Genomic DNA, 10,060 nt, shown 5'->3' with positions numbered 1-10,060 from the left:
ACCAAAGATTGTAGGAAAGGAACATAACCAAGGATGAAGACCAGTAGATGAGAGAGGCCAGTAAGAACAGCCTGGCAAAGGCTAAAGCCCAGTATATAAGGAAAGCCTCAGAAAATTGAGAAAGGGACAAAAAGAGGTTTGGGGTTGCTGTTTGGGAGGGAGAGGGACAAGAACATTAAGTAGTAGCACACTGTTCCCTTGGGAGAAAGAAAACAACAGCTCAGCTCCTATTGAATAAATGTATGAATGAATGGGGAAAAAGCATTTATTAAGCACTAATTATATGCAAAGCATTGTGTCAAGTGCTGGAGATACAAGTAGAAAAGCTGAGGCTGTCTGTGCTCTCAAGAAGCTAACAACGGGGGAGACATCACATTTTGGACATTTCCACTACACGCCACGAGACACAGACCCATGTCAGCTCTTATGGTGCAGCTGCAAAGCAGAGATTAAGGCATTTCCTTTCAGGTTGTTTTCCACTGGTAAAAACCATATCTACTTCTGACATTGCACCATTTCCACATTGCCCAGGACTTGAGATTTTTCTGTTTTTCTGTGGTGGCTGAAGAGGCAGGGGCTACCACACTCCCAAAGGATGCTGTCCCATTGCATCACCAGAGACTGTTTCCCTGCTGGGGACCACTGGGTGGTCAGTAGTTGGTGGTGGTGGTGGTAAGGAGACTGAGTCCCTTTTCTACAAGGATGACCCTCCTCAATACTGGCACTGGAGCCCAGGATGAGCCACCTGTGACCTGGGTGGGGGGCGGGGGAGAGGGAGTGTCCTGGGGATGGGGGGAGCCGCTATTGCCAAAACTCTGTCTATCAAGGTCCATTATCTCCACAACTCCACAACCATCACCCCCCACCCCCAACTAACTGTAATAATGATGACTAGTCTTTATATAGTACTTTAAGTTTCAAAAAGCACTTTATAGGGGATAACTCAATCTCAGTGAATTGAGAGCCAGGCTTAGAGATGGGAGGTCCTAGGTTCAAATCTGGCCTCAGACACTTCCTAGGCAAGTCAATTAACCCCCATTGTCTAGCCCTTATCACTCTTCTGCCTTGGAACCAATGCACAACATTGATTCTAAGATGGAAGCTAAAAGTTTAAAAATAAGTAAATATTAAAATAAGTACTTTAAAAAGTACTTTACAAATACTACCTCATAACATCTAACACATATAGCACTTACTATGTGTTAGGCAATGTGCTAAATACTTTATGGTTATTATTTCATTTGATCCTCAAATAACCCTGGGAAAATAATGAAACTATTATCCCCATTTGACAGGTAAGGAAACTGAGGTAAATGACTTGCCCATATACTCACAATAACCTAGAGAGATGGGTGCTATTGCCCTCATTTGACTAATGAGGAAACTGAGGCAGGTAGTTCAGTGACTTGCCCAAGGACGGCTAGTTAATGGCTGAGATTAGATCAGAACTTGAGGTTTCCTGAATCCAGGTCCAAGGCTCTAACCACTGTGGCCAACTAATAATACTCATGGTAGTATTCTGCCATTCCCAACGAGGGCACCAACGTCGAGCTTCTCCTTCTCATAACAGCAGATCTTCCAGTATTAACATCAGATGAATGGTTTTCAAGTTTGGGAACAAGAAGGAACATAAACATAGTTTAGAATAAGGGTTCTTCACCTGATTAACAAAGACACCAGGGAGGTCTGGGATAGATTATAGGGGGTCCATGAATTTGTATAGGTATATATGTGTGTGTACATACACATATGTACATATATGTATGTCTATAATTTGTTTACATACATTTTAAATTGAGTTGCAGTATAATTAGTTTCCTTTGTAATCCTGTGCATTTTATTTTATGTATTTAAAAACATTATTTTTAATATAATTTTTTTTATTTTTAAAAAATACTTTTCCATGGTTACATAATCCATACTCTTCCCTCTCCCCTCCTCCCTCCCAGAGCCAGCAAGCAATTCCACGGGTTATACATATATTATCATTCAAATCCCATTTCCATATTACTCATTTTTGTAAAAGTAATCTTTTAAAACCTAAATCCCAAATCCTATACCCATATAAACAAGTGATAAATCATGTTTTCATCTGTATTTCTGATGCCATAGTTCTTTCTCTGCATGTGAATAGCATTCTTTCTTAAAAGTCCCTCGGGATTGTCCTAGGTCATCATATTGCTATTAGTAGCAAAGTCTATCACATTTGATCAGCCCATAATGTTTCAGTTATTGAATACAATGTTCTCTTGGTTCTGTTCTGCATGGATTCCTGGAGGTCGTTCCAGTTCACATGGGATTCCTCCAGTTCATTATTCCTTTGAGCACAATAGTATTCCATCACCAACAGATACACAATTTGTTCAGCCATTCCCCAATCAATGGACACCTCAATTATTTTCCACTTCTTTTTTTGCCACCACAAAAAGCACAGCTACAAATATTCTTGTAAAAACAGATCTATCTCCATTTTTTTCATCTCTTTAAGGTACAGACCTACTAGTGGTATTTAGTGGTATTGCTGGATCAAAGGATATGTATTATTTTAAAGCCCTTTGGACATAGTTCCAAATTGCCCTCCAGAATGTTTGGACCAATTCACAATTCCACCAGCAGTGTATTAGTGCCCTAATTTTGTTACATCCCCTCCAACATTTATTATTTTCCTTTACTGTCATATTGACCAATCAGCTAGGTGTGAGGTAGTACCTCAGAGCTATTTTAATTTGCATTTCTCTAATCGGGAAGGATTTGGAACATTTTTTCATGGTTATTGGTAATTTTGATTTCTTCATCTAAAATCGCCTATTCATATCCCTTGATATGAAGGGAAATGGCTTGATTTCTTGTAAATTTGTCTTAGCTCCTGTAACAGTTAAAATTAGCTTTTTCTGCTAGAAGTATTATATTTTTATGAAGTTTTATTAAAGATTAAGAAATAAAGAAAATACAAAATAAAGCAAGAAAAGCACATGTCTAGGCCCAGAGAGCCCATTCACAATCACTCACTCTATATCCTGTAAGCCAAGAGAGCGAGCAGTAGGTGAAGTCCCTTTAAATAATAATTTGTGATCTCACACTCAGGGAGATTCAGGGAGATTAGAGGGCAATTTGGGAACTCGCAAGGACTTCTGGGGATTGAAGTCCGGGGTTCAAATCTCCATTTTTACACTCCTTATATATTTAAAAAAATAGACCTTTGTCAGAGAATTTTATTAAAAACAATATTCTGATGAACTGAGGAATTCCATGCAAACTGGGAAGAACTCCAGGAATTGATGCAGAGTAAAAGGAGCAGAACCAGGAGAATATTGTACACAGAGACTGATATACTGTGGCACAATCAAATGTAATGGACTACTGTACTAGCAGCAATGCAATGATCCAGGACAATCCAGAGGAACATATGTGAAAGAATGCTATCCACATCCATAGAAAAAACTGTGGGAGTAGAAAGGCAGAAGAAAGACATATGATTGGAGTTTTAGCACTACAAGATCAATATTGCAAATATGAATAATATGGAATAGGTTTTTGAACAATGATACATGGATAACCCAGTGGAATTGGGTATCAGCTCTGGGAGTGAGGAGGGAAGAGGGGAGGGAAAGAACATGAATCATGTAACCAGGGAAAAATGTTGCAAATCAATCAATCCATTAATTAATTAATTAAAAAATAAAGGTTTAAAAAGAAGAAGAAAAAAGCCATTATGCTGAGAAGGATCCAGTTTCCCCAGTATTGTGTAAGGAATTAAATTAAGAGTTTGACTAAATATGTGAGAATTCTTAAAAAAAATCTTGTGGTTGGCAATTTAAAATATTATAGCTCAAGTTAAAATGACTTTTAATATCTTTTATTTACAAAAGGGTGGAAAGAGTGAAAGTAGAGAAATACAAAAAGGGGGTAGAGAAGATGTCTAGCCTATCACACTAAATATTGCTCCAGTGCTCAGCTCATTCTGGAAGGGCTTGTTAACCCTCAACCAGAGGATTCAGAATTCTACCCACACAGCCTCCTCTAAGAAGGGAAGGCCTCTCCAAAACTAATCTCTCTCTAGACACCAGGAAAGGAAGACCAGCTACTCACTCACCCAAGAGGCAGTTTAAGTCCCAAGTTACCTCCAAGAGGCAGGTCACCAGTCAAAGACAACTACCAAAGAGGACAATGATGACTTTCAGTCAAAGAAGTTCAGGACTTTTAAACTCCTTTCTTGTCCCTTCCCCTCTTCACAGGGTCCAATCACAGCTTCCAAATTGCCTAGCTCTGCACAGGGAAGCAGTATCTATGGGATCCACTTCTCATCCTCTGAAGGTGTCAACTTTTTATCATGGGATTAACAAGTTTCTGATTGATTGTGTTAAAAGGGTGGAGCTCTCCAAGTAAGTGATTTGTGAATTCTTTTATTTGATGGCTTACAAAGTCTTAAGTAGGGGTGTTTTCAATTTTGGTTGATCAATTTAGAAGTTGATGATACTTGACAAAGAAAGTCTGATTCACACATCCCAATAGAGAGAGAAAAGAAGTTCAAGAAAAAGGAAAGATTTTTATAATACTAATAAACATTTACATAAGGCTTACTATGTGACAGGTACAATACTAACTGTCTTCTGATTATTATCTTATTTGGTCCTCCCAACAACCCTAGGAGGTAGGTGCTCTTATTATACTCATTTTACTGAAGCAAATAGAGATTATGTGACTTGCCTAGGGTCTCAGCTAGTAAGTGTCTGAGGCAAGATTTGAACTCAGGTCTCTCTGACCCCAGACCTAGCACTCTGTCCACTGTACCACAAACACAGAATTGGCAGTTCTTCAACCTGGGTTCCAATTTTGGCTCTACAATTTTTTCTATAACTTGGGTGACTGTCCGCAAATCAGAAGATCCCAGAAGCTCATAGCTGGAAGACGTCTTTAAGGACATTGAGTAAGATCTTTGTCTAGTATGTAGGCATCTCACACAATTCCTAGTGTCTAGTTGCGCAGGTGAAAATATCTGTGATGGGGAGCTCACTTCATCCTGGAAGCAGCCCATTCCATTCCATTCCTGGTCAGTCCTAATCAGGAGGTTCCTGGGAAGTTTTTTCTTCATATATCAAGCTGAAATCTGCCTCCCCCAACTTTCCATTCTTGCTATTCTCTTCTGTAACTGAGATCAAATCTAATAGATTTGATAATATTATATTATAGAGTTGAGGGGGGACTTTAGGATCCCTCCAGTCCAACCTGAGTTCCACAGAGGTCATAGAGATATCAAATCAAAGAGGCAGGATTCAAATTTAGTTCCCATAACACCAAATTCTGTTCCCTTTCCTAGATCTTCTACCACTTGAAGACAATGATCATTCTCCTCTCCCCAAAACATCTCTATTCTCCAGGGTAAATATGCTTTGTTCCTTCAAGTTTCACATAGAATGTGGTTTCCAGGCTCCCTCACCCTAATAATGCTCCCCTGAATTTGCTCCAGTCTCATTTACTCTCAGAATCTCAGTTTATTCATCTGAAAAATGGGGTTAGTATCCCTTGACCCTGCCTACTTCACAGGACACTCACAGAAATCTGTACTAAAATGTTATAGAAACAGGAGTTAATGTTATTACCCTAGGAACCAAATCAATTTGTGGCTCTATACCTGAGGCTATAGAAAGCCCTTGAAAATGTGATTGTCACCCCCTGCCAGGGATCTCGAAGAAACTATGCCAGATAGAAAGGATGTCACAGGAGAGGAAAGGGACAAACATTCTTCTGGTTTTCAAAATAAGGCGAATTCCAGAAAGTGTAGTATAAATTTGACCTTGATTTTCAGCAAAATTCTGAAAGGAATTACTATTAAAGGAACAGATTCTCACGTCTCCCCATAGCACGCAGTCCTCAGTCAGGCATAGAGGAAAGAGGCTATCCATGTTTATTGAATGGATTAATGAAGGAAAGAATGAGGTTAGGATTGAGTCTGTCCAGGGTAAGGGCTCATTCTGTGACTGTGGTTAGGACTCTTTTCTCTGGCCAAAGTAAGAGCTAAGTCTGACGCTTTGGTCAGTCTGTGGCCAGGGCTAAAGCTCAGACTGTGGTCTGTAGTCAGAATAACTGGGGACATCCATGGGGAGTGCATTAAGGTCCTCAAACCATCTTATGTACATGATTGGATTTAATCTTCATAACAGGCCTGTGAGGTGGATGCTGCAAGGTACCAACATCCCCATTTTAAGATGAGGAAACTAAAGTCCAAAAAAAGTTCAAAGACTTATTCAGAGTTATATATCTAGTAAATCAGAGATGGATTTCATCCTTGGTCTCTCCACATGCTAAATGGTAACTTATATTGTCTATACCAAGGGTAGGGTTCACAACTATAATTGGGGTTAGGGCCCAGTCTTTGGCCAGGAGAAAGGTTTGGTTGATGAAATAACCACTGAACTAATGAGTTCATAACCAGGAGTTCAGTATCATCTCTGTCTCTCTCTCTCTCTGTCTCTCTGTCTCTGTCTCTCTCTGTGTCTCTGTTCTCTGTCTCTCTGTCTCTCTCTCTCCCTCCCTCTCTCTTTGTCTCTCTCTGTGTCTCTGTCTCTGTCTCTGTCTCTCTCTCACACACACACACACACACACACACACACACACACACAAACACACACACACACACACAATCCTACTATCCCTGGATCCCAATTTCTTGCCTCCCAAAAGCAGAGGTCTCAGTGACCTTATAAACTGCATCCTCCCTCCCTCTCTGGGGCCCAATCATCACCTACTAATTCACTTGGCACAGATTCAGTCAAAACATGACCTGTGAAACACCCCCTCTTTTGTGCCTCTCTACTCAGAACCCCATTCTCATCCTCGTTCGTCCCTTCTCTTCCTACCTCTGGACATAAGCTCTCACCACAGAGAGGACCAGAGTCAGGTTCCCCACAGTCTCTAGTGATCAGTTGACCTTCAACTGAACTTCATCAAGAAATCATGGGAGCTTTAAAACTCTGTAAGTGGAGAGGACAAGAGAGACAGGGAGAGGGAGAGAGAGAAAGGAAGAGAGACAGACAGATAGAGACAGAGAAACAGAGAGAGACACGGAGAGAGAGGGACAGAGAGAAAGGAAGAGAAACAGACAGAGACATAGAAAGGACTAGAAGCCTAGATATTTCAGGTCTAGTTTCAGTTATTCCAATAATTTACTTTGTGACCTTAAGAGAGTCACCATCCTTGAACCTCAGTTTTTTCTCTTGTCAAAGACACTGAGGCCTCACAGGTAAGTCCAGTATCTTTCCTTGGGTTACATAAGTAGTCAGCATCAGAAGAAGCAGGTCTTGCGCATGGGGCCCTCCAATTCCTGGGGGAGAATTCTTTCTACTATACCACATTTCCTAAATTATCCTACTGTTCAAAGAGGCTCATAAATGCTCTCCCAAACTTTTTAAAAGAAACAAGATGAACTCTGGAAAGTGTCAAAATTGAATGAATTGCTTTGTGAGGTAGTGAGTTCCCCATTGCAGAAGGTCTTTTTTTAAAAAAACCCTTACCTTCCATTTCGGAGTCAATGCTGTGTATTGGCTCCAAGGCAGAAGAGTGGTAAGGGCTAGGCAATGGGGGTGAAGTGACTTGCCCAGGGTCACACAGCTAGGAAGTATCTGAGGCCAGATTTGAACCTAGAACTTCCCATCTCTAGACCTGGCTCTCAATCCACTGAGTCACCCAGCTGCCCCCCACTGAAGGTCTTAAAATGGAACCTGGAGGAATCTGTGTCAATGATTTTATAAAGCATATTCTATTTTGCTCACATAGGAAATTGGGTTAACTGTCTTGAGGACTCTCATCCAGATTGGACATGAATTCTAAGACGAGTGGTAAGGATTAGGCAAAGTTAAATGACTTGCCCAGGGTCACATAGCTAATCTGAGGCTAGATTTGAATCTGGGTCTTCTCCCAGGCCTGTTGCTCTAGTCATTATACTACCTAGCTGCTCCCCAAATTGGATTTTTACTAATCCCTTCCATCTTAGAATCAATACTGTGCATTGGTTCCAAGGCAGAAGAATGATAAAGATTAGGCAATTGGGGTTATAATTGATTTGCCCAGGGTCACCACAGCTACAAAGGGTTCAGCATCACATCCGAACCCAGGATCTCCCATCTTTAGGCCTGGCTCTCTATCTGCTGAGCCACCAAACTACCCCCCTTTCCCATATGGATTTGAATGATTCCTCCTTGGAAACCTGTTCTAAATGCAAAAAGAAGATGGCAGCCTTTTCCTGAGAACTCTGTTTTCCCACCCTGCTATCAATTTGGGACTGGCACTTTCTTCTTAGATATAAGAATATACATCCAGGGGGCTGCTAGTCTTCCTGTGAATACTTTAATGACTTGGGGGTACCAGCGTGGTCATAAGACTATTCATCTCTCATCCTTCTTTTTTATGACACAACTGTTCTGCCTCATTTCCTCATTGTTTTTGTTATTGTCCAGTCATTCAGTCATGCATGACTCTACCAGACCCCCTGGACTTTTTTCATGCCCACAGGGAATGTTCTGGAAAGAAAAGAGCAGTGTCTGAATTCCTCCAAATCCCCCAGAAATTATTGCTGTCATGCTGTCTGAAAGAGGGCACACCAAGATCAGGCCACAGTCACCTGTGTCCTGGGTCCAGCTCTGACACCCCATAGTGATTTCCTTCTCTGTAAAATGTGTGTGTTTGTGTGTGTGATGGCGGTGGGGTGCAGCTGGGTGGCTCAGTGGATTGAGAGCCAGGCCCAGAGATAGAAGGTCCTGGGTTCAAATGTGACCTCAGACACTTCCCAGCTGTGTGACCCTGGACAAGTCACTTAACCCCCATTGCCTAGCCCTTACCACTCTTCTGCCTTGGAGCCAATACACAGTACTGACTCTAAAATGGGAGGTAAGAGTTTTTAAACATAAATAAATAAAATAAAAATAAAATGTGAGGATGGAACAAGTTGATATCTGAGGTCTCTTCAGCTCCCCTGATCTCTGACTATAAGATTTGGATGCCATTTGACTGACCAGCTTTAACTTCTGTTTTAGGAAGAATGATGTTGGTCCACTCAGTTTCTTCCTCTGTAAAGAAAAAGAGATGATCCCTGAGGTTCCTTCTAGCTCTAATATGATGCTTTTGGCATCAAACTCTCTTTCAGTCATTTTCCCCAAAGTATCTGCTCGTTGAGAGGTTCACCGTTTCCCATCCTGCATCCCCAAACCTTGCAACCTGTAATCAGGTTTCTCAACTTCCTGGAAGTGAAGTGAAGAAATGGAAAACTAGAAAGTCATCAAAGACATGCTTCCTCTTAGGAGGGGTCAGGATAGTGAGTAGCTTCCCTCAGGAGCAGCCTTTGTCTGCCCCCCTCCAACTGAGGGTTTGTACCCAGAATGCTCCATGTGTTTGTCCTCCCGCCTTCTAAAGAGCTGACTATGCACATGCTCTGCCACCAGGGATATTGGAGAAGGTGGAGGGATCCCCCAGGAAATTGGCTGTAATCTTAAAGAGAGAAGAAACCTGAACCCTCAGCAAGAGTGGGGTGGTGGGATGGCCACAGGAAGCTTTCCCTGCAGGAGAAGCATCTGAAGAAAAGTTCATTCAAGGGGATGAGTCCAAGAACTTCCATTTCCTCAAAGGGGCTCCCAACAAAGTCAGATAAGTGCCAAAGGAAATCCCCAAACTGACTGAATTCTCTCCTAGCTAAGCTACTGATCTGTAGTTTATGGGGCTTCTATTCCCAAATCTACCCCTTTCTAGATGTATGATTTTTCTTTTCAAACTCCTACCTTCCATGTTAGAATCAATACTGTGTATTGGCTCCAAGGCAGAAGAGTGGTAAGGGCTAGGCAATGGGGGTTAAGTGACTTGCCCAGGGTCACACAGCTGGGAAGTGTCAAATCTGACACCAGATTTGAACCCAGGACCTTCCATCTCTATGTCTGGCTCTCAATCCACTGAGCCACTCAAGCTGCCCCAGCGTGTATGATCTCAGATGGATTTCATCCCTTCTCTGAGTCCATACATCCTCTAGTAAATAGTTCAGCTGTTTTACTGCTAACTTTCAGATAGACCACCTAAA

The sequence above is a fragment of the Monodelphis domestica genome, chromosome 7 (assembly GCF_027887165.1).
Source record: "Monodelphis domestica isolate mMonDom1 chromosome 7, mMonDom1.pri, whole genome shotgun sequence".
NCBI lineage: Eukaryota > Metazoa > Chordata > Mammalia > Didelphimorphia > Didelphidae > Monodelphis > Monodelphis domestica.
Note: the sequence above shows the minus strand (reverse complement) of the source record.